The following is a 27,035-nucleotide window of genomic DNA, read 5'->3' as shown; positions in this document are numbered from 1 at the left end:
CGAAATTCAAGGCGAACGGATAAGTTAATAATCCGTAGAGCATTGAAAACGATGTAGCTGAAATGACCTGTCACTTATACTGAATTCGTCTCTAGGAAAAATGCTGTCACGATGAAAAGACATGTATTACTACACCATGATATCAACAATTCGTAAGTTCCGAGTTTTTATGACAACTACAGTCAGTTGAAATTTCGAGAACAAGTCCTAACGTTGCCGATCTAATGAGAATCAGAACTTTCCTTTTCCTGTGATTAGAATAGCATACCCATCAAGATCAGTTGCCATGACTCCACAAACTATTGTACCGGACGGAGAGTGTTCAGGCACTGTACCATAGTACTCATCGTCACTCATTATTGGAGCGTTATCATTGACATCTAACACGGTGACAACCAATGACGCAAGCGTGTCCCTGTACGAGTACAGATGATAGCCGTAACTATTGACCTGGGCAGCCTAAAATTGAAACAAAATTACGTCATAGTGTAGCTCAAAAACTGAAAGGCGTCACTGAATGCTCCTCATAAATTTGTCTTCATTTCTTACGTTATATTCGGCATGGTTTTCAGGAAGTAGTACATTGTGGGACTGTATTTGAATTACATATTCGGTGTCACTCGCCAGAGATCCATCATTTTCAGAAGCTGTCATCAAATTTACATATAAGCTCATCACGTTAGATTTATTTGATGTTGAAAAACTGGCGAAGGCAGAATTGCCGGTCTCCGACCTCGTCACATTTTTCTGTCAAGCGCGACAGTGTTTTGCGACGTGTAGTCGAAATCGTTCAAAAGAGAATCATATGTGTCGGGTAACAGGAAAGTATATCAGTAAAAATCGTGTTTCTGCATCATGTAGGATTTCGAATTCCGTATCTATTTTTCAATATGTCCTTTCCCTACTCTAAAGTACGTGCTGTGATAGAATACAGTTTATTACCCTCAGCATCACAGTCAACGTGCATTCTTCAAACTTTCTCTATCTAAACCAGAAGTCACATTTATATTGGCTGTTACGTTGTCGATGGTAAAATGCTCAATTTCAAAAATGGCGTCATTTTCCCTGTTTAGATCTAAAAAGAAAGAATAAGAATAACAAAAAAATATTAAAGCCTATAAATATTTCAAAAAATCATTCTTGGGTACAGGTCAAAGTTTGAGATGAAACAGGAATGTATGAATTTAGAGGAAATAGTTTTCAAAACATGTGATCGTAGGTAAGAGGGATCAACATACTTCCACCGATTACGAGTCAAGTTAAACAAAAATATTCATTATTAGTCACATTCCTTACCTGCAAAGCTGTAATACACAGTTTCATTCATTCCAAGATCCTGGTCATATGCATGTACCTTTGGTATCACTGAAAGAAGAGCCTATTCTAAATTCTCACGAACCTCGGTTTCATATAAAATTTCTGAAAAAATTGGCGTCATATCATCCTCGTCCAAGACATATACATCCATTTCCGTCGTAGAATTTCTTCCCTCCTGATCCTAATAAACAATATTGTTTTACAACTTACAGCAGTTGTACATTTCATTCACGTTTTGAAACATTTGTGTCATAAATGACTCCGTCATGAAATCGCTTTTTGATTAATCTGTACAAAATTGCCAGCAGCGTTAGATATTCTTAGCAGTAGTGGAATCATGTTGCTGTTAGGTAGTAATGAGGTAGGATTGCACGAAGAGAATGTTCTGAATTAAATCGAAAAGAAGGACGTCCAAAATTGTTCTTACTAGACAGCTGTACAGCGAGGACATAAAAACTTTACTCTTCTGTCAGAGATGTTGATCATTCCATTATTTTGGATGTTATCGTCCCATCTAACATATGATAATTTATTAGTCAAGTCAAAATAATCATTTAAAAAGCAAAAAAAAGTTTTATCAAACAGTTATTAATCGAACAAAATATTCACTGTTAATTTGTCTTCTTAACTTTTAATCCTGGCGATAGCTTCTTGTCACGTCTTTGTGCATTTGATAACAGTAAACTTTCCATACATGATGAATTTTTTGGGATTATGTATTATTTACTATGTTAATTTTAGACTTCAAAACTAACACACAGACCTGCGGGATGCAGCTTTTTGATTGTCGATCGAAATTCCCACAAACATAATACAACTTTAACAAGTAAACGGTGTTAATGCAGTTTCGTTCACATTTTATTTTGAGATGTGACATTAAACTGGTCCAATAATTATTTCCATTCAAGGTAATATATTACCATGTCCATGGGACAAGCGGCTAACTTGTTCAAGTTATCGTCGCCATCAAAAACAGTAGCAACATAAGCATGTTGTATGTTATGAAACACTATTACCAATTTTCGGGAATGAGCAAGTGTATTTCTTGTGATGCACTGACCCCGGGAAATGAACAAACGATACAGCCCCAACGAACAGGTAAAAGATGTAAATATCTGACTACGCTTGCGTCGATCATACAGTAGAGTGACGTAACCGTTCAACTATTTTTGATAAGACAGGTGTATCAAAATTTAGACGTTCTATTTAATCGGTATGTATAACACAAAGTAACGTTTTTCAAAGAAGAAGAACGATGTATACAGCTTGTAAATGTGACATTTTCGAAAAGCTCCATACTTACGTCGACCATTAATGTGAGTGTGTATGCCATTTCTTTTTCATAGTCCAAGCGGTCCTTGAGAATGAGATCTGGTGAGTTTACCGAGCTGAATTCAAAATATTTTGATCCATGACCCTAAACAGGTACAACGTAATAGATTTCAATTATACAGCTGCTGATATGATAGACGGGGAAAAAGTTACCCATCGAAAATGTGTTATACCATTATCAAAGCAGTATCTCCTAATTCTTTGTATTCAATAGCAGTTAACCCCCTCGTCATTCAAATCTAATGCAAAAATTAATACCTGGCCCTATAATCGAAGCATCATATTTGAACAATGTCATGTTCCTTAACAATGTGTGTGCAAACTAACAGAAGTATCAGAAGGTGATTTACAGTACAGAGTTTGGCATATGATAATGTGACCTATGTTTTCATTTCCAACTTGAACACGCTTTTGACATATTAAATACAAATGAACGGTGCGTTACTCACATCCATGACGTAATACCAAGGTTGCGAAGCTCTGCAGTCTTTGTCCTCGCTGGAAACGGTGTATATTGTCAGACCAACTTCTGTAAGCTAGGTAAATGAGATAGGTAGACAACAATTTGAACATTCTGCAGATAATTTCCTTTCTTACACATTGTAAGTTGTGGGTAAGAGGGTTTGTTGGTCGAACAAGTCAGATAATAAACACATAATCAATTAAGAGAAAGATGTAAGTCAGTTTTAAACTTTTCCCCATATCTTTGGTCCAGGAGGCTTTAAACACTCTCTTTGAAAACCGAATATTATCGAAAATCAGGTTCAACGTGCAAATTTAGGATAGAGAAATAAACGACCTTAAATTTACACACATTAAATTCAAAGTGGTCGTCATTTCCTGAGGCAATTCTAAAGGAGGGGTAAACTAAATGTTTAATTTCAAAAACACGACAATGAAAACTTTATTTGCTCCACTCAAATCTACACAAGCAAGAGATCAGCGATGTATCTAAACCAATTGAATGACAGGTAATACGCCATCGAGCCAAATGTAAATTTTAAAGCGTGCACATGAAATCACAGTTTCGAAGAATGGGCCGTACAAGTGAAATATCCCTTGAAATTGGCCCTGTCCTTTTCTAACGCATGACTCTTTCCTTTGCCGAGTTCCCAGTATGATAACCTGAACCTAAACCTTCACTGCCGTCGATCAATTTTATACTCTGATAGAGTTTATCCATATTCCGAGTGATGACTCCTTGGAAGAGATCTAGTATGCGTACAATTCAACACAAATGTCAATATAAATTTAGACATACTTTAAGGTGGCGTTGCACGTAGCACAGAGTATTTTGTATTTTGCTCAAAATGACTTTTTTGCAAAGATTCATTCAATTTTCAGTAATTTGTTAACCCAAGAATAAAATATTGGTTGAGTTCACCTTTTAGCTTGTCAAGCAGTCATAAGTTGGGTGAGAAAAAGTGTAAATTTATGCACATTTATGCAAACCACCGCTTTCTGGCTTCTTTTTTCACCTAATCTAAGATTTCAAAGAATTTAACTCCAAGCTGACTGGGTCAAATTTTGTGAAATTTTGACTTTACGTTCCTTATATATTATATAACAAAAAGACTGTTTTGTTTGGTAATAAAAATCATACATTTTTTATTAAGAGACATTTTAATTTTCTTATCATGATTTTAATCACATTTTAGTGTCAGTCTTTAACCCCTGCCATTTTCGAATGACGATAGATAATGCAAAATAAAACAGTCGCTTTCTCTAGACATACTCATTTCACATTAAATATTAAATTTCATAAAAAAGTATCAAGTTTTTTACTCAAATTGGTTTTTATAAATACTACGAAAATTGAGGTTTCTACCCCAAATATGTATCCCTTCATCCTTCGAGTGAACTATTACTACCATACTAAACTTAAGAGTATATAGTATGAGGGGGTTTCCTTGCCATCTTTGATGAGAAATATTCCTTTGAAAAAACCGTGTTGGTTAAGTGCAATGCCACCTGAAATTTGTTTTCATTGAAAAAAAAAGATCACAATATTTTTTGCGTTTAGCTTATCATTTCGAGAACTGGCTACCTGTAATATATTTTATTAGCATTTCCACAATTGTTTGTAAAACTGCATCCTTCATAATTGTATCACTATATCATGAGTGTTCTAAAAAGTCAGAACAATTAATGTCATCACCATCGTCGTCGGCCATATCATCATCATTAGTGACTGTAACAGCGTTTTCCAGGTACTTAGTAATTTTCAATTGAATTTGCGGTCACAGAATTAAATTAGACTGTCGACAGTCCCTTGTGCATTTTCTGTCTATTTTTGGTGTAAATCTCTCGCACATACGACGGTGAGGGAATCGCAAGGGTAGAGCCGGAGGCGCGAACCGAGGGACTGCATTCGTTTGCAGGACTTGACTTTCTATTAATTACTCATGAGATATGACCTCGAGGCAGAAACTTCATATACAAATCCTGATGAATATGTAACTCATAGCAAAGATATGCATTTGTTGATATAAACAGTTGTCATTCTGAAATTACGTTTTACTTGTTTAATGCGTTTGAAAATCCCTCAACCACGTTGTCGCGAAAAGCCTATGTATTTGCTTTCTGTAAACATATATCATTACCGAACACAAAAGTCCCGCGTTCTGAGGAATGGTTACTTAACTAGATCTTTAACTGTAACTATCTGTCTTGTAATGAGTCTATCTCGGTTTATAAGCTACTTATGACATACGTTCGTGACCAAACTCTACGCGTTTTCATAGTCCCCCTTCTCTCTGTTTGAAATAGAATTTACAGATTAATTTACCACTGAATGGGCTTTTGCTATATTTATACACCGGCCCATCTTCATGAAATCAGACGCAACCTTGATAAGTTCAGTACACTGTTTTAGACTAAATACTAGTTGTGCAGTTTTAACGTGTGCCTTAAACATGTGTTCACAAAGTGTGTATTGTGTGCCATAAGTCGATGAGCTCCAACCTTCAGAGCCACTTAGTTGCAGTTGCCTGCCTAAACCCTGAGCAGTCTAATCCGTTTGTGACCTTTGTCGGACAACTTCGTCGAGACAGCAGTACTTAATTTGCTTTCCCGACCATCTACCCTAGTAACGTCAGTCCTGGACACAAACACTTGACCACGTGACGATAAAAAAGCACAGTGCATTGAGGCATATGAAGATTAATCACGTTTTACCATCAGAATAGCTTAAGGTAATATGCACCTCGAAAGTGAGAGACTTAAACTTTTGCTCTAACTTTCCTCAAGGAATCTGTCAATCATTCTCTTTCAAAATCAAGAATAAAAATAGGGTGTCACCGTACAAATTTTGGTACTGGAGAAACAAATAACCTAAGATTTACCGATATTAGAAATTCAAAATATACGCCATCCCTGTGTTAACTCTATGGCCAAAAATAAAAAATTTCGAATTTCAAAACACTAAGCCAGTGAAAAGTTTTCTTTCACAAAGAGCTTTAAAATGAACCCCCATATATCATATATCAGAAGAGAACTGTAAAAGTTTGAGAGTCCGAATGTCTGTCCCCGAGGTGCGTTCTACCTTAAAAAGGGACTAAAATGGAACCTTTTCCACAGACAAGTACAAAAAGACCCGTGGTATTTATCATTTATATCAAATCTACACAATTAGTATGGGCTGGAGCTCCCTTACCTCGCCAACACTGGTAATGTAAGGTGTACCAATAAACGTTGGGTCATTGTCATTTATATCATATATATCTACATCCAGATTAAGGTCCTGCAAAAGAAAATAATAAATACATCTATAGTGAGTAGACTTGAGTCTGTCTCTTGCTAAACTGCTAGAAATGGATATCCTATACATGATTTGGGAAATAAATGGCGGTATGGCTAATTGATAGAAGACTAACTGAATAAGATATTTTTTTGAAATAACTGATAAAGTGAATTCATATCAAGCTAAAGTGATCACAAAGAAAGCATCAATCATATGCCATTTGAACTTATTTTTGCCGTTATGCTACAAAATGTATGAAATATTCTTCTTGTCGAATTCATTAAGTGTCATGGTACATTTTTTCAATTTCGCTTGCCATAAATCCCCGGGAAATCTTTAATTGATAACTGTCGCCTTCTTCTATTTATAACGGAAGAACCATACATATGGCACGTCTCGTTGATCAGTGCGTTGGCAAATATACATATGGACATGTATTAGATGATTTTATCATGCCAGATATGTAAACTTCATTTTATTTCATGATCCCGAACGACATCACCATAAGAAGGAAAGTTAAACATTCATTACTTCCTTTACTAATATTATTTGTTTGAAGCTGTATTACCCTATTTGTAACAATCAACCCTATTTGTAACAAAATTTAATTTTCAAAAAAACTTTGCCATATATGTTGAAATATTAATAAAATATGCATATTTGTATGTTTGAGGGCAATTCTCTTTTTTTTTCCTTGTCAAAACTCACTTTTCCGAAACTGCTTTTGTTACAAATTGGGTTGATTGTTACAAATAGGGGTGACACGTATCACCCCTATTTGTAACAATCAACCCTATTTGTAACAAAATTTAATTTTCAAAAAAACTTTGCCATATATGTTGAAATATTAATAAAATATGCATATTTGTATGTTTGAGGGCAATTTTCCTTTTTTTTTTCCTTGTCAAAACTCATTTTTCCGAAACTGCTTTTGTTACAAATTGGGTTGATTGTTACAAATAGGGGTGACATCTGTCAACCCTATTTGTAACAATCAACCATATTTGTAACAAAACCTAAATTTCAAAGAAACTTGGCCGTATTTGATGAAATCTTGATGAAATATACATATTAGTATGTTCGGGGCAATTTTCTTTGTTTTCCTTGTTGAAACTCATTTGTCCGAAAATGCTCGTGAGATTAAATTTCGTTGTGCAGGTTCCTAGGGATAAGAGCCCTACTCGTAAGATATAATCAAGTCGTGCAGATACATGCCAAAGGTTTGTTTCGGGGCAATTTTCACCATTTTCGGTCAAAAATGTTAAAAATCTTGTTTTCTGACCGAAATCATACTAAATCTATATGGGGTTAACTTTTGTTACAAATTGGGTTGATTGTTACAAATAGGGTTGACGTGTCAACCCTATTTGTAACAATCAACCCTATTTGTAACAAAATTTAACCAACTTGAAACAAAACCTAATTTTCTACAAAACTTGGCCGTATTTGATGAAATCTTGATGAAATGTACATATTAGTATGTTTTGGGGCAATGTTCTTTGTTTTCCTTGTCGAAACTCATTTTTTCCGAAAATGTCGTTAGATTAACTTTCGTTGTACATTTCATCAAGATTTCATCAAACACGGCCAAGTTTGTAGAAAATTAGGTTTTGTTTCAAGTTGGTTAAATTTTGTTACAAATAGGGTTGATTGTTACAAATAGGGGTGATACGTGTCACCCCTATTTGTAACAATCAACCCAATTTGTAACAAAAGCAGTTTCGGAAAAATGAGTTTTGACAAGGAAAAAAAAAAGAAAATTGCCCTCAAACATACAAATATGCATATTTTATTAATATTTCAACATATATGGCAAAGTTTTTTTGAAAATTAAATTTTGTTACAAATAGGGTTGATTGTTACAAATAGGGGTAATACAGAAGCAATGTGTTTTTCTTTCAATCTTGATACAAGATCGTCGACCGATACGTAAGCATTCAATTCAAATGGTTTTATGACACAAAGTTTTCGCCAGGCGACAATTTGTTTGCGCCAATTGTTGCTCCATTGGCCATGCTCAATATCAGCAAATTCTGAAGACTTGCATATAAATTAGTAGGAGAAACAACTCGTTAGACGTAGAGATAAATGCTGAGATTCTCTTTTTCTATCTTTAACAATAAACCAGCCAACAAATGCCGACTCAACCATTTTCTCATTATATTCGAGCATCTTCACAGCTTGACCAGACACCACCTTGTGTCTTCAAACACTTGAAAGTCATTTCTAGAGAAATTTTCCGGAAATCTATGCTGGATTAATCAGCTTCTACTTCACTGACGGATGAAATTTCCAAGGAAATATGAGTGCATGAGGTCATGGTGTAGAATTTATTCAATCCAGTTGAATTAAATTCAGTTCAAATACTTTATTTTCTACAAATACAAATTTGCCTTCAGGTTCATCAAACACAAAATAAAATAGTACAAATGGCAAGGCAGTTTATAACTGGGACTCTATATACAGTAAAAAGGGTTAAAACACACATAATAACAACAGAAATACAAAAATTGAAAGACTTGTAAACAGAACTAAAACCGACAGGGAGTTTGAAAATGTAGAAATGACTTTTTGAAGATGTTTTTCTTTGCACGAGGAACCCGAAAACGTCTCCCTAACGGGAGCTTCTGGAAGTAATCTTGATCAGAATCATTGACAGTGCTGTGCGCATTCCTTTTTCCTGCCAAATGGTAAAGGTTTACAAGTCTTTAGAAAATTTTGACAACGACCAATAATTTTTTTCTGCCATCCTCACAATACGAGAAAGCTTACATCTCTTTTTGACAGTCAAATTACCATACCAAAAGACGATATTGCAGGTTAAACACTCTCAATGAGGGACCTGTACACCATTTGTAAATTGACTCATATTTAACGATTTTAGTTACCTGAGAAGGTACAATCATTGTTGGGATTTTTCGCGAAACAGTCAATATTTTCATCTATGTGAGTTTTTCATCAAGAAACATAAAAAAACATAAATCATAACATAAAATGACTTCAACAGATCCCTCGTGACCGGAGTAAAATCCGGATAAACTTTACAACCAAGTATATAAGCTCTTTATTTTACCAATATTCATATCTAAAAAGCTGTCTATGGACAAAATGTCAACATTACGGAAATATTCAGAAAGACAATCTTCCTTTTTAAGTAACCCAACAAGAGCCATGTCATCAGCAAATTTAAACAAACAAGATATTGCAGTATTGAACCTCATGTGATCTGTGTAAATAGAAAATAAACGCAACTTTGTGACAATGGAACCTGTGGCCATTTACAGACACTCGTCGTAGGTCTATCTCTAAGAAAGTCACTGATCCAAAGAATTATGTCGGCATTGACATTCATATTGATAAGACTAAGGAGAACATATGGTTCGAAGGTGTTGAAAGCGTTTGAAAAGTCTACGAGAGGAACACGAACATGCACATTTGTAGATTCTAAATGTTGGGAAATTAAATTAAATAGAGTGATAGATGCGTCTTCAACTCCTCTATGAGCTTTGTACGCAAACTGAAACGGACCTTACTTATCGACCACATTACACACCAATTGCTTCCTCACAATACAATCCGTGGCACAATTCGGCCAACCAATAAACCAATTTGCATTTTCAAAAACGAAAATCGAAATGGAGCTAATTTTCAATTTTCAAATGGTTTTATCATCTTGATTATTAACTTTTAGGCCTATTTTTAAATTTAAAATCTTTGGTCTGAGATTGATATATAGGAAACAGGTGTATACTGCCGCGAGAATGGCACTTTGCGGCCATTTAAATTTTCCTCTACCAAACTCTATTTCCCACAATGCGTATTTCCGTTTTTCCAATTTTCAATTCACCAAATATCTTATTCTTCTATTTTATTTTGGGCGTGGCAGCTGATAGTATCTATCTTTGGCCTAGGAATGCATTAAATTGTTACAGTTATGTGTGCGGGCAAGTCGTTCAATGGATCGAGGAACGAACATACAAAGAACAATAGTGTTGCGGCCGCCGGAAAGGAAAGTCCGATATAAATCATTTTGACCTGACCTGCTGAAGTTTTGCGCGCTTCCCGTCAACGTCGCAAACTGGAACGTTATGTAAAATTGTGACAGCCAGATTTTAATCACTAATTACAAAACTTTATTTGATATGCAAATGAGCTGTTAATTAACTTGACACTGCTCAATGCTTCATGGGACAATTAGATATCCATCAGATCAACATTTGTAGCACGTTTTATTTAATTTAATGCTGTAATTTTAGAGTAATATCACTAATTACAAAGTTCATTAAATATGCAAATGAACCCTAAATTAACTTGACACTGTTCAATGATTCATAGCACAATTAGATATTTATCAAATCAATATCTGTAGCACGTTTCACAAAATTTGGTGCCGTAATTTCAGAGTTATATACCTAATTACAAAGTTTATTAAATATGCAAATGAACCCTTAATTAACTTTACACTACTAAATGCTTTACAACACAATTAGATATCTGTCAGATCAGTATATGCAGCAGTTTTCATCACATTTGATGCAGTTATTTCGGAGTTATATGACTTCTTATAAAACTTCATGAAATATGCAAATGAGCTTATTATTAACTTGACACTGTTCAATGCTTCTCAGTACAATTGGATATTTATCAGATCAACATCTGTAGCAAGTTTCATCAAAGTGAACGCTGTAATTTTGGAGTAATATCACTAATTACAAAGTTCATTAAATATGCAAATAAACCCTTAATTAACTTCACACAAGTAAATGCTCTACACCACAATTAGATATCTGTCAGATCAGTATCTGCAGCAGATTTCATCACATTTGGTGCAGTTATTTTGGAGTGATATCACTAATTACAAAACTTCATAAAATATGCAAATGACCTATTTGTTAACTTGACAATGCCAAATACTTCTCAGTACAATTAGATATTATCAAAACAATATCTGTACCCAATTTAAAAGACTTGGGTGCCGTAATTTCAGAGTTATATACCTAATTACAAAGTTCATTAAATATGCAAATGAACCCTTAATTAATTTAACACTACTGAATGCTTTACACTACAGTTAGATATCAGTCAGATCAGTATCTGCAGCAGATTTCATTACATTTGGTGAAGTTATATCGAAGTTATATGACTAATTACAAAACTTCATAAAATATGCAAATGACCTATTTATTAACTTGACACTGTCCAATGCTTCTAAGTATAATTAGATATATATCAGATTAATATTTGTTGCAAGTATCATCAAGTTTGGTGCAGGAATTTCAGAGTTATCTCACTAATAACAAAAGTTCATTAAATATGCAAATGAGAAGGCAATTGACATGACACTCACAGTATCATCATAATGTTCTGAGATTGTCATCTGTGAAAAGTTTCATGAAATTTTGTGCAGTATTTCTTGATATATGTCTACACTGTCATTACCGTCTCCATAGGGAAACCATTGTACGGAAAAAAACTATATTGCATAACTTCATTAATATGCAAGCCAGACTAACCAAAATCTAATCAGTTCTTGCAAGTAGCATATGGTACCTGTGTACCAAATCTGACTTGAATCCGTTCAGGCGTTTTTGAGTTATCGTGTAAACAGACAGACAGACAGACAGACAGACACACACACACACACACACACACTAACACACACACACACACGGACAGACAGACAGACATCGCTATGACATTAGCCCACGTGTTTACACACGTGAGCTAAAAATGTTGACATTGCACTAAACGGTCACTACTCTGACAATTTGTAGCTGTGGAAACGCAGCTATTGTTGGCGGGGTAGCGTGCGCCGCTATGCGGGCGGGGTCATCCAAAGGCGAGTTGACCTTTTGATGACCTGCATAGCCACCAACTACCCCGCCAACAGATAGCTGCGTTTCCACAGCTAGACAATTTGATGTCCCGGTGAAGAATGTAAGATGTACAATAATAAGGTTATCACGAAAATACTGCAAACGATGCACTATAGGACACTGGTGCCGTGCATCACCCTCCGCTTTGCGTTGAGCGAAACGCTGTGTCAATGTCCTCGTGCATCCTTTGCCGTATTTTCGTAAAACCTCATAAAGTTACGCGCCCGAAGGGAGTGCCGAAAATGAAATTGAATGATGAAATTCATGGCTAGCACGATGCATTTGATACATTTTAGGCAAGTATGAGCCCATTTCGAAATTTAAAAACACACTGACCCCCTAATTGGGCATTTCAAAATAGGTGACCCAATCACCAAAGTGAACCAGATATGAACTGAATATGCTCACGTGTTTTACAACAGGTCATTAATAGTAGTACGCTTCATGGAACAATAAGATATATGTTATCACTAATGAAGCAGGTTTTTTTCAATATCGCACAGTACTCTCAGATTTTAATCACTAATTACAAAACTTTATTTAATATGCAAATGAGCTGTTAATTAACTTGACACTGCTCGATGCTTCATGGGACAATTAGATATCCATCAGATCAACATTTGTAGCACGTTTTATTTAATGCAGTAATTTTAGAGTAATGTCACTAATTACAAAGTTCATTAAATATGCAAATAATCCCTATATTAACTTGACACTGTTCAATGATTTATAGCACAATTAAATATTTATCAAATCAATATCTGTAGCACGTTTCACAAAATTTGGTGCCGTAATTTCAGAGTTACCAGTATATACCTAATTACAAAGTTTATTAAATATGCAAATGAACCCTTAATTAACTTTACACTACTAAATGCTTTACAACACAGTTAGATATCTGTCAGATCAGTATATGCAGCAGTTTTCATCACATTTGATGCAGTTATTATATGACTACTGATAAACTTCATGAAATATGCAAATGAGCTAATTATTAACTTGACACTGTTCAATGCTTTCCAGTACAATTGGATATTTATCAGATCAACATCTGTAGCAAGTTTCATCAAAGTGAACGCTGTAATTTTGGAGTAATATCACTAATTACAAAGTTCATTAAATATGCAAATAAACCCTTAATTAACTTCACACAAGTAAATGCTCTACACCACAATTAGATATCTGTCGAATCAGCATCTGCAGCAGATTTCATACATTTGGTGCAGTTATTTTGGAGTTATATCACTAATTACAAAACTTCATAAAATATGCAAATGACCTATTTGTTAACTTGACACTGCCAAATGCTTCTCAGTACAATTAGATATTTATCGAAACAATATCTGTACCCAATTAAAAGACTTGGGTGCCGTAATTTCAGAGTTATATACCTAATTACAAAGTTCATTAAATATGCAAATGAACCCCTAATTAATTTCACAATACTGAATACTTTACATACAGTTAGATATCAGTCGGATCAGTATCTGCAGCAGATTTCATCACATTAGGTGAAGTTATATCGAAGTTATATGACTAATTACAAAACTTCATAAAATATGCAAATGACCTATTTATTAACTTGACACTGTCCAATGCTTCTAAGTATAATTAGATATATATCAGATTAATATTTGTTGCAAGTATCATCAAGTTTGGTGCAGGAATTTCAGAGTTATCTCACTAATAACAAAAGTTCATTAAATATGCAAATGAGAAGGCAATTGACATGACACTCACAGTATCATCATAATGTTCTGAGATTGTCATCTGTGAAAAGTTTCATGAAATTTTGTGCAGTATTTCTTGATATATGTCTACACTGTCATTACCGTCTCCATAGGGAAACCATTGTACGGAAAAAAACGATATTGCATAACTTCATTAATATGCAAGCCAGACTAACCAAAATCTAATCAGTTCTTGCAAGTAGCATATGGTACCTGTGTAACAAATCTGACTTGAATCCGTTCAGGCGTTTTTGAGTTATCGTGTAAACAGACAGACAGACACACACACACACTAACACACACACACACACACACACACGGACAGACAGACAGACATCGCTATGACAATAGCCCACGTGTTTACACACGTGAGCTAAAAACAGGGTGATCCCCATGAATCCACCGGCCTCCAAGGCCGAAGAAACTGACCAGTCCGTCATTCCCGCTAATTTTTAAAAGTATCTTGTGCCAATTATCGTAACCAAGCCCCGCCCCAGTACATTCGGTCACACTGAGATAAATGTTACACCTTTATTCCAATTTGATACAGTTATTTCCGCCATAGTAGGAAAAGATAGTGGACCACGCCCCAAATGAAATAGGAAAAGCTGACATTTGGTATATTGGAAATTGATAAAACGGAAATACGCATTGTGGGAAATAGAGTTTGTCAGAGGGGAATTTGAATGGCCGTAAAGTGCTTGTAAATACACCTGTTTCCTATATTTCAATCTCAGCCCAAATATTGCAAGTTTAGAAGTAGGCCTTTAAAGTTAATAATCAAGATTATAAAACCACTTGAAAATTTAAAGGAAGCTCCATTCGATTTTCGTTTTTGAAAATGCAAATTGGTTTATTGGTTGGCCGAATTGTGCCACGGATTCAATACCCTCCACATTCTTATATGGTATATATTATTTAAAAAGTTACATGAAAACACCAAATTTCTTGTCATATTTCTCTCCAGTACTTGTAACATGTGCACTTACATTATAGATGACAACATAAAACGTTTCATTGCGTAGAGTATTCCACCAACAATATTTTCCATGTCCCGTTTGTTCTGCGTTTCCAACCATATTCATCTACTCCTCATTCAATCGGATGTACTTAAATCAAGTCGTATAATTTGCTATTGTATATTATGTCATCGATGCTGTCATATTCTCATGACAACATGTGAACGATAAATATCCGTCGGCAGACTCCGAGACGGAATGCTATGCTAAATATATTAGACGAGCTTCACGCTTCCCACCTCCCGTAAATTACTAGTATTGCCGCATAACGTTTGTATCATATATCAAACATTACTTGTTTACTTACCGAAGATATTGTAGGTTTGCCAATCTCTATACATCCGATCGTAACTTCATATCGTTCCACACATTTAGCCTGTTATTGAAGATAGAGAAATGTTAATTATCACATCATTTATTATTACCTGTTCGAAATTCAAAGAAAGAGAACTGTTTCTTCGTATACCAAATTGAAATTTTATAATATTTATTTATTTCATAATTAAGTTAAAGTGCTTGTAACCTGTTCATAATTCTTCAAAAAAAGCAAATTAATCTGTATTTCTTATTTATTTTTCTTGCGATTTGTTTGAAATAAAAACCTACTTCATCGGATTCCAAGTCATACACCATCGCCCATATAATGTCCTTGTCTGTGACGTTCCACAATTCGTCGCAAGGAAGAGTGCTGATACCAGAATCGCAATCTTCAAGTGTTAATTCTATTTCGGTCCCTGTATCGCCCTTTACCTCAACTGTATACAATAGTGTACCTGCAGAATAGACCATTCTTTCATTTTTTTGATTTTCTGTAATCTCTTCAGCCATACAAATATCAGCCAGACCACCAACGTTAAAATCATTATTCTCACTTTCACACTTACCAATCGCTTGCTCTTCATAGACAGATACGCGGTCATCATTGTTTTCAAATTGACACAATGCTCCTGCAGGGATAAAGATTGACGTACAATGACTGTTTTCCTAATTCAATCAGAATGGGATTAAATAAATACAATCAATGAACAATTCATATGTCATACAATGGGTGCAACGAAGTGCGGTAGTTCGCAACAACCTCTGATTATGTTGAAGGCAAGCAAACGTTACGCTCAGATCAAGTTGACGTAATTACAGTCATACGCAAAGCAGGCGAGGGATTGTCTTGTTGAAAAATTACCATAATTATATTTCGTAATGAAAAAAATCCACTGGGGTCAATCTCAAGATAACACTACAAATTATTTTGAGTAATGGCAAAAATTAGCATATTTACTCTCTACGTCCACATTGTTACTCTTCCTGATATCTTATTAATATGATTTTTTTATAAAACTCAATGACTATACTTTTTGCTACCAATTTTTCGATTATTACCAGACGATGCGAATCACTGTATCTACCTATATTGGTTGCTGACTTGTGCAAATTACATCTAACGCTTCCTACCAGATATGCTTACTCGATATTACTGCTTGTCATACTGATACAGGCTCTCTGTTATGTTAAATGCACTTTTTTCAGTAGTGCCAGTATTTTCTTGTAGGTTATGCGCGCTCAGTCAACGCAAGTGCAGTATTATGAGACATGCGGAAACATGCACACACACAGACACACACACAGACACAGACACACACATACACACATACATACATAGTGCATACATACATACATACATACATGCATACATACATACATACATACATACATACAGACAGACAGACAGACAGACAGACAGACAAACAGACAGACAGATAGACAGACAGACAGACAGACAGACAGAAAGACAGACAGACAGACAGACAGACAGACGAACGGATGGGAGGGGCGGAGGGATGGAAGGATGGAGACCTTGTACGATAACGATAGGGGAAAAAACTATATGTACTTACCATACAGTACTGTTGGTTGTATGGCGAGGATAATGGCCAAAACACAGCTCACTGCAGAAAATAAAAGGTGATATGCAATGACATAGGTAACATCAGGCAAGCAAGAACAGTTAATAGTGCGTATACAAGCTTAAATGTGGACGGCTTAGAGTTGATAAACATAATAAGAGAACCAACAACTTGTAAGTTAAATGAAGACATTAACCATCACAACAAACTATGATTAAACATAACATTTAGATGTTGATCACAAACATTCTTATCTGTGCTTCACAGTAAAAGAAAAAACAGAAGCTGTTTGATTTATAAACGGGAGACGGATGGGCATTAAGTTTCTAATCCAAGAATATCAAGGTTTTCCAACATAGCGTGAACAAAACTCTCGTTATTCGTGTGACATCTGCAAGGAAGCAATCTCGAGCTGCTGTAACAAAGACCGTGACATAATATTGGTATTATAAATTGGCATCCTTTTACGAAATGGTGTAGGATATTAATATATAACCTCTGATTATTCCCTCGCCAGAAGGGCTGAGTTTGTCTTATCTTCCATTTTTTTATTTTTCTCCTCACTCCTGGTAATAATTTAGCCACAGTGTTGGTTGCCTAAACTACCCATAAATCATACCTATAAAATGAATAATGCTGAGTAATTTCTTTGAAACTGACTGGTGTCCGTTACGTCGAATGCTGGTGATTAATTCAGTACACACAATAACCTTTAATGTTACTGCTGACAGTGGACTCTTGTCGCATTTTACCACGTAAAAATACCGACGCAATGCAACTTGTTGATAGTCGTTCAACCCGGACTAAGGGAGCGTTCAGTTATTATGGTCGGGGTGGGCGGCAAATTCTTCCTGCGCATCAGTCAAAATAAGTGAACCCCCTACCCATTGTACCAAAAAATTGATGACCCCCCTTTTCAAGATGACAAAAATTTCATGACCCCCCCCCCCACCCACATTGCTTGAGTAAATTCGCTGCACACACAAATACCTCAGGGGTATGGAGCGATAGAACCCCCCCAAAAAGAGCTTAGATTTTTCAAATGACCTTCCTTACAAACTCAAAAGGTGTTAATGCTCAGATTTCCAATTCTGACGTGCTATAATTTTGAAATTACCCCTCAAAGGGGTTGGACAGAATTACTGGTTGATCGCAATATTTTTGCGCAAGCGTGTGTGTACATATTTTGATATTTGGATTTAAATAAAAATCAGCTGTTGATAATGTTGATTCACATGGTAGACATATATTTTCTCATACATGTATGAGGAATCTATGTAATACTTTCTCAATGCAAAACTATATCTATGCATTTATAGATACTTGATAATTTACATAAATGTACTTAAATGAAATAGGGTTGTTACAACTGGCATGTGGACAAAAAGTTTGACCTTAGAATTTCACCAAAAATGTTCAGCCACTATACAGGGGAGTCAAAGATAAAATTGTGAATAATTGTTTTTCCAATGAAAAACTTGTATACTTGTACATATACAGACGTTCAATAATTAACATTATTGTACTGATTAGAATATGATGTTATAAAGGTGCACATTATGTGTACAAGAAATCTGATTATGGAATTTCACTGAAAATGTTCATCCACTATACATTGGAGTCTATGAGGAAAGTATGAATAATTTTTTTCCAATACAAAAATAGGTAAACCCATGTATTTATGTACTCTCAATTATTGATATCAATGTACTTGATTAGATTAGGGTGGTAACAAATGGATGTGTTCGCCAGAAATTGGATTTTGGAATTATACCAAAATGTAGATTCACTGTACATGGGAGTCTATGAGGAAAATATGAATAATTTTTTTCCAATACAAAACTATCAAAATCTGTGTATTTATAGACATTTGATAATTCATTTTAAAGTACTTAGTTAGCCTAGGATGGTTAAAGGTTGATATGTGTGCAAGAAATTAGATTTTGGAATTTCACCGAAATGCTGATTCACTATACACTCAGAAAACTAAGAATAATTTTTTTACAATGCTAAACTAAATTAATTGTGCTTTTATAGGTGTTTGATAATTGATACAAATGTACTTGATTCAAATAGGGTATTTAAAAGTTCAGATGTGGACAACAATTATGATATTGGAATTTCACCTAAAAGTATTATTTAACTTTTCATGGTACTAGTAGTCTCAGTACAGGTAACTGTTAAATAATTTCCCTGACAAAACTTGCTATATCTCTAATATGTAAGTAATAGGAATTGTTCATTGCCCTCAGTGCAGTGAGCTTGATTTACAATAAGACAAGCCTCAGAGTTGTCAAGTCAAGATGTTCATGTGACAGATAATTATACTTTTGTTCAGATTTGAATAACTTCAGAGAATGAAATCATGCAACGAATCATTTTTATCTCCCAGAATATTTCTGAACACTGAAACTGCTTTTTGACGGGACGGATACTTATGAAAATTAAGTGACCCCCCCTCTGAGCTGTTTGAAAAATACATGACCCCCCCTTTGCAGTTTTCAAATTTGAGGTGACCCCCCCCCCCCTGGATTTTGCCGGCCCACCCCGACCATAATAACTGAACGCTCCCTAAAGGCAAATTCTCTTTTGAAATCTCGCGGGCAAGAACTCGAGAGACTAACTGCCGGTATTTAAGCAATAACTCCCGCCGCGGGAGGGTATAAGCTTACACGAGATTTTGGTACAATGCGCGACATATAGCACGGCCGATAGGCGAGTGCTATATGGAGCGAATTGTACCAAAATCGAGTGTATACCCTCCTGCGACTGGGGTTATTGCTATTATATTATGTCTACTTGTGTGTCTCTGTTGTATTGCTTGGGTATTTTCGTCACTTTAAGCCCAAAATGCAGAAAATGGACGTATGAGAGATCGAACGTGGGAAATTCACCACCCGAGGCCGAGCGTTATAAGTTTGGATTACGTTGACAACAGACGCACACGGTATCCCACGAAAACATACGTACGCCATACGTTCATCAACATTGCATTTTATTCACATGGAATGCGAACACTAAGGGAGCATTCGTTTTTTTACGGGGAGGGGTCGCTGGAACTTGAGCGACAAATGAAATGTAAAAAGCGACCCCCTCCAAATCAAATTTCTAAAATTTGACCCCCCCCAATTCATCAATTGTAAAATGTGACCCCCCCCCAAAAAAAAAAAACGTCATCACATTTGATTCATCAACCCTTCGCACCCTATGGCCCTGGGCTGAAAAATTAGGCCCTTTAAAAGTGTTTCCAAGGAAAAGCGTTACCACCCTAATTTTCATGCACAAAAAACAGGGAACCTCCCCAACATATCACAGTCCGTATCGATAATATCTTAATGACTTATTATTTTCCATTTCACCTTTGAACTTTCAAAGAATCCTTTTTTCAACTTTACAAATAATTACTGGGTGAAATTCCAATATCATATTGGTTTTTTCAGATCTGCTCTTTCAAATATGATATTCTCGTCACGTACATTTACATCAATTATCAAACTTTTTAAAGCACAGATTTTAATAGCTAGTTTTGTATTGTAAAATAAAAAATTAAAGTTTCCTCACATACCACAATGTACAGAGAATCAACATTTTTGTGAAATTCCAAAATCAATTTTTTGCACAAACATGAACTTGTAATCGCCCAAGTCTAATCAAGTACACTAATATCAATAATCAAGAGTACATAAATACACAGATTTACCTAGTTTTTGTATTGGAAAAAAAAATATTCGTAGTTTCCCCTTAGACAAGATAGTGAATCAGCATTTCGGTGAAATTCTAAAATCAGATTTCTTGCTCACACATGCACCGGTAATTACCCTAGTCTGATCAAGTACATTAATATCAATAAGTCTATAAATACACTGATTTAGCTAGTTTTGTATTTAAAAGAAATTATTCATAGCTTCTCATAAACTACTCATAGATTATGTATGGAGGACCAAGCTTAAGCAACATTCCGGTGAAATTCCAAAGTCAAATTTCTTCCATAACTCCATACAAACTTTTATAAAATTTGACCCCCTTCCAATCGTAATCGTAAAATTTAACCCCGCCTTAACTTGCGACGTGCTGTAGACACAGAAAATAGGTCAAGAGTTCAAATCAAAAGAAAAAGTAACAATTTTTATTCGTAAATTTACATAAGAACAATAATCCTGGCTGTTTAGCATACGAAAAATAGATTTGTCTCATGCGTCAACCATCGCAACATTAAGTTGAGTCTTGGTACAGTGAGGTTACAGGCGCTGTTTTTGAATGATGGATAATTTGCTGCTCCAAAGGTGTCTTTCATCATTGACCCATACTTTTATCTGTGTATCGAAATTCGGACTTCGGTCTTTGAAACAAAGCGGACTGTTTCGGATTAAGTTTAGATCGGTACGTTAAAATGCACCGACTGGGCAATTTTCGAAAATGCTGGTTTAGGGGCCCGTTTTACCACTGCTAAAACAGTATTTTAGCATCGGTGGAATGAGCTCTCGTCCAATCAGAATGGCGCATGGTAGCATGATATAATATAATACTGTATAATATGATTAAAATATTTGCAGTACGGAAGTGTATATTTGCTGCAATTAAAAAAAATCAAAATTGGCTCAGGTAGAAGCGACGATTCCGAGGAGAAATTTAAGTACTCTCACTGGCTATTGCAAAAGTGTACTTTCATTCTATCATGTAAAAGCAGAAATTACGTAAAAAATGATCCAATGTAGATACTGAAAAGATACTATAGAGTCAGTTTACACAAGATTTTGGCATGTATAGGCATCCATATTTGAATAGTTTACCCTCTTCAGTCCCGAAGCAGAAATGGTAACATTTCCTAATACATACACGAAATTCTCTTCCCAAAAGGATTGTACCAAAAATAATATAACCCGCTAAAATAACAATCCCTGTCCTATCCCCACCCTAACTGTAACCTTTTAATGCATAGCAAGTTTGGAAAATACGACATATGGAAAATCCTTCGCACTTTGATACTCTCATAGATCGTTACGATGATATTCTCTGAAAGAAACATATTTCGGGCCATTGTCATACAAGTTCAGTCCAATAGAGTCTGTTGTAGATCTATTAAACATGTAATTTTAATAACAACAGTCACTATTTGACCTTATAATGTTTTTCAGAGAAGTTTGCATTTTGTCGGTATAATGAACTTCGTGTTCGGAAGATCGAATACTTGTTACCGATACTCTTGTAATCTGATACGGACGCATTCTAAATTTAGGAAGCATACGACGTTTAGTAGTGTGAGGATGTGCTGTCTAACTCTCTTGATATTGATATAGAATGTTTGTTACATTAAACATTTACTTACGTGAGCGTAGAGCTGGTTGTCCGTAAGATGAATGCCGCCAATTAGCCATTCCACCAGCTGCGAAACAAGAGACAAATTAACCTTAGCTTAATCTTAAACACGCATCTATATGGCTATGATGTTACCTACATTCATCATTTAATGATAACAATTCTCGTAATGTTATAAAATCAAAGAAAATGCCATCATAAAAGACTTTGGCTAAAGTGTCTAAAGCGGTACGACAGGTGCAAATATACTGAGAACGGAAAATAAGGGACTGGACACAAATTACAGGAGGGTGGGCCGGTGTTTTTTTGGGGGTGGGTCGCCATTTTTCGCGCAAGCATTTTTGAAGGGTCATAAAATTTTGAGCAAGCCTATTGGGGAGGGTCACATTTTTATGCATCAAAGCTGAATTGCATGTGCACGCATTAAGGAATATGGAATACTGAAAAAAGAAACATACCTCCTGGCACTTTCATTTTCTGTCATTTCCATTTTCGGCGCGCCATTCGGGCGCAAGTTTAAGGGTATAATAAGCAATGTATTGATGATCCAAGCAGCCACATTGATTTAAGTTGTCATGGTTTCTACTTATCCAACTCCTCTATTGTACATATACACTGTCCCCTATAGTGACGCTTCAATAACAATTTGGGAGATCACTTATTTGATATCATTCTCCCATTGACAATACATCGGGTATAGGTCGGTGTCAAATGTTCATGAAGCTGTATGTACATTTTTCATTTTTTGAGGACATTGAGGGAATACAAACTATTCAGAATAGTGCAAAATGTCATCAATAACAACTGGAAGCTTCAGGTCGAACAACTTTTGAATAACAATTTAGGATCAGATAACCTATGAGTTATTTGTAATTTCCTCTTAGCCTACAATGTACATTTATAGTGAATCAAAATTTCGGTGAAATTCCAAAATCAAATTTCTTGCACAACCATAGACTTGAAACCACTCTAGTCTAATCATGAACATTAATACTAATAATTAGGTGTACATAAATGCACAGATTTACTGGTTTTGTATTGGAAAAAAAATATTCATAGTTTCATCATAGGTTGCCATGCGTAATGAATGGACATTTCAGTGAAATTCCAAAATCAAATTTCTTGCACAACCATAGACTTGAAACCACTGTAGTCTAGTCATGAACATTAATACTAATAATTAGGTGTACATAAATGCACAGATTTAACTAGTTTTGTATTGGAAAAAAAAATATTCATACTTTCATCATAGGCTGCCATGCATAGTGAATGGACATTTCAGTGAAATTCCAAAAACAAATTTCTTGCACAACCATTGACTTGAAACCACTGTAGTCTAGTCATGAACATTAATACTAATAATTAGGTGTACATAAATGCACAGATTTATCTAGTTTTGTATTGGAAAAATAATATTCATAGTTTCATCATAGGCTGCCATGCACAGTGAATGGACATTTCAGTGAAATTCCAAAATCAAATTTCTTGCACAACCATTTACTTGAAACCACTGTAGTCTAATCATGAACATTGATACTTATACTTAGGTGCACATAAATGCACAGATTTACTTAGTTTTGTATTTAAAAAAAATATTCATAGTTTCATCATAGGCTGCCATGCATAGTAAATCGACATTATCGATGAAATCTAAATATTACATTTTTTGTACATGCATGTACTTTTTATCTGCCACTTCATGCAAAGTACATTTACATGAATTATCACACACATATGATTTGATATTTTTTGGACAAAGCGTTATATCGGCCGCATTTTGCCTTCCTTTTGGGAGGGGACTTCAAAAGTATAGCAAGTCAGAAGGAGGTCTTGAACGCATTGCGGGTTTGTTAGGGGGGTATTGAGTAACAGGGGAGGGTCACTAATTTTCATGCACGGATAAGGGGGAGGGTCACTAATTTTTGTGCATGAACTTTTGAAGGGTCATTATTTTTGACGCAGCGGTGTTTCGAAAAACACCGGCCCACCCCCCTGTAATTTATGTCCAGTCCCTAAGTGATGATAAACCTTTCAACCTCTGCTATAAGCTGACCCTGGCGATTCTTGGGCTACGTTCACAAATAATGGTGAGGAGGCTAGAGGAATCGCGATTGAAATCGCTTTTTGTTTCAAATGCCCCTCAATACCCTATAATAATTCAAGTTCCCCATCTATATGACCAAACTTTTTCAACCCCCCCCCCAAATATCATATAGCTGCATATTTGTTACAGATGTACGCACAGAAAAAATTAACACACATTGCGCAATTCTGCTCGCAATTGTTCGACACTACTGACATCAGCAGTGTGGACAGCCATATTTTAAGGCAAGTTCTAAAATTCATTTTTTTAATTAATGAGTGGATTTTTGGATTTATCAGTCTTAGCCAACTTGAGTTAATCCAACTCTGGCCAGGTCAGTGGCACCTGGTAAAGAGCACACAAAATGACGATCATGAGGGAATATGCATATTGTACATTCCTGACTACATTTTTGCCAAATTGTGAAAAACTGATTACAGTGACCTACCGAAAAATGTGAACATTTCATTCACTGCATGAATTTGAAATGAATGGTTTTGTATCTTGATTTTGAGTGATTTTCGTTAAAAACGTTGACTTTTCATCGTCCGTCTGTAGAAAATCAAGCATTGTGACCCCATGGTTTTTCTTATACGATTTTTCTAATATGCCAGAATTCAAAAATCCCTGATAACTGTTAAGTCTCCTGGTCTTCCATGTGTTGCTTTCTGGCCTGATCTTGTGTACATGTATGTTTCACTGTCAATTGAGCGTCATATGACCCAAACTCTTCTTCAACTACATCAGAGTCAGAGCTATCACTGTCACTGCCGGTATGAAGTGACAGTGACACTGCCCGTAGGCAGTAGCAGGGCAGAAGCTGTATTAACTTTGCTGATTTTGACAATATTTATGTTCAGTTTATACAACTTCGTTTTTGTTCTACTCCCTACAGCATGTTGAGCTATCCAGTATTCAGCTTGCCAATACAGCCGTGTATCTGTAGAGTGCATTTGCACCATTGACAAAAAGACTTTTTGGACTCTAATACTCAATTATTACCAATATTTATCTATACAGGCTTTGTCGACAAACTGAAAATTCTGTGTTTCAGCATGATATAAGGAGACAGCAAGAAACTGTATTTGATACATTGCATACAAAAATATTGAAAAGATCATCAACATTGCCACTTCTGCCACGTTACTAGGCCCACTTGCTTTTTAATGAAAGTTTAATGGCATTCATACATTTTTAGAGATAAAGTCACGACTTGTTGTACATTTGTTTATTTATTGCTAACATTAGAACTAGTGGATGGCATAAAAATGTTATTCATTTTTCATTGAATTACCTACCAACCTTGGAATCAGAAAATAAAATATAAAAGGAAACCAAAATATTTTCAGCCTGAGGCTGCCTCATACGCAGAACAAATCTTTCAAGTACCCCTCTACTTCCGTTATCCCTAATTTCCTCCAGCCCCCTCCATTATTTGTGAAAGCAGCATTGAGTTTCTAGTGACAAACGCATAACGTTGTCTTTTCAACTGATTTTCACAATTGCCAAAATATGTTTAACGTTACAAGCCTCATAGCCTTATAGACGCAGCAGTGTGTATATCTCTATAAATTAAATTTACCATGAAGTTAACACGGAGGACTAACAAACCTTTGTACAGCCTATATGCAAACACACCCTGTGCTACTCAACAGGTTTGCTTGTTAATCTGGTCTGGGTCATGAGAGATTGAAGGGGTCATTCAAGCTCCCGGGCAACCTTGCAATGTGCAAAATGACGTTGAGATGTGTTTTATTGTTAAACGATTACATATTAATGATAACAGAGAATTCCGCTTATCTTTTCAACTATATCTAAATTGATTAGATCAATTGCACTTCCATTTTCACAGGTGGCGTCATAACAAAATAACAGAAAAGACCAACCGAAACAATCAAGAAGATTGAACATGCCTTCAGCGTCATCAGTTTTTTTGATAAAAGTTCAGGAGATATGTACATGTTTTATGGTTTGTAAGGTGTCAGTACTTCTAGAAGCATGGTAACGTAAAGCCAAGCAAATGAGTTATGGGGCTCGGCCAGGTTCGAGGAATCTCTTTGATCAGAAAACTACTTCATCGTTCATAACAGAAATGAAAATAAAGAATATTATGGAAAATGTCAATGTCTAACCTTTGCGTCCTCGGACAGCCGTAACACCGTCGACCCAAATTTTGGTTAACTGACTTTCACTATGATCTTTGTTCGGACAGTTATATTCCAGCCTAACATCAGCTCTATTAGACGATGGCTACGACTGAACAGCCAGTTCGCAAATGGATGGTTATTTATTAACCAGTGGAATTCATGCTGGCATGCGCATGCCTGCAAAATTAATTATATTCGGATTAATGTACCCTTCAACGGACGCTATTCTTTGCATGTCTCATTCAGTCAACAACGTTATTGTCAGTATCAATGGCCAAAACATCACTGAGAATTTAGTCAGAAAATACCCTGAATATGAAAACACTTGACACTAATTCCCCTGCCATGGTCATGGTTCACTCTGTGTATAAAGTAAGAGTAAATGACCATGTACGTCGGACCTTACTGAGTTTAACAATGGATTCGAGTGAACGAACTTCACCCTTCTTTAAGGAGCCTTCATTATTTAAAGGGAGGACGGTGGAAATGGGGTTGGGGTTAGTTTTTCGAAACGGTTATGGAAGGGGGAGGTTCCAGTTTTACAATAGACTGTTTGAAGGAGCTATATTTTA

At 35.6% G+C, this 27,035-nt stretch overlaps 1 long non-coding RNA gene across 1 annotated transcript; it reads right to left on the bottom strand.

Annotated features, from left to right (window-relative positions):
• Positions 1-970: 970 nt before the first annotated feature.
• On the bottom strand, positions 971-3,187 carry LOC139122715 (uncharacterized). Its single transcript, XR_011549521.1, has 4 exons — positions 3,099-3,187; positions 2,621-2,734; positions 1,297-1,498; positions 971-1,075 (listed from the first exon to the last, which is right to left on the bottom strand). It is a non-coding gene; the product is annotated as an uncharacterized lncRNA (long non-coding RNA).
• Positions 3,188-27,035: the final 23,848 nt, after the last annotated feature.

The sequence above is a fragment of the Ptychodera flava genome, chromosome 22 (assembly GCF_041260155.1).
Source record: "Ptychodera flava strain L36383 chromosome 22, AS_Pfla_20210202, whole genome shotgun sequence".
NCBI lineage: Eukaryota > Metazoa > Hemichordata > Enteropneusta > Ptychoderidae > Ptychodera > Ptychodera flava.
Note: the sequence above shows the minus strand (reverse complement) of the source record. Positions and strands in the feature narration are given on the sequence as shown.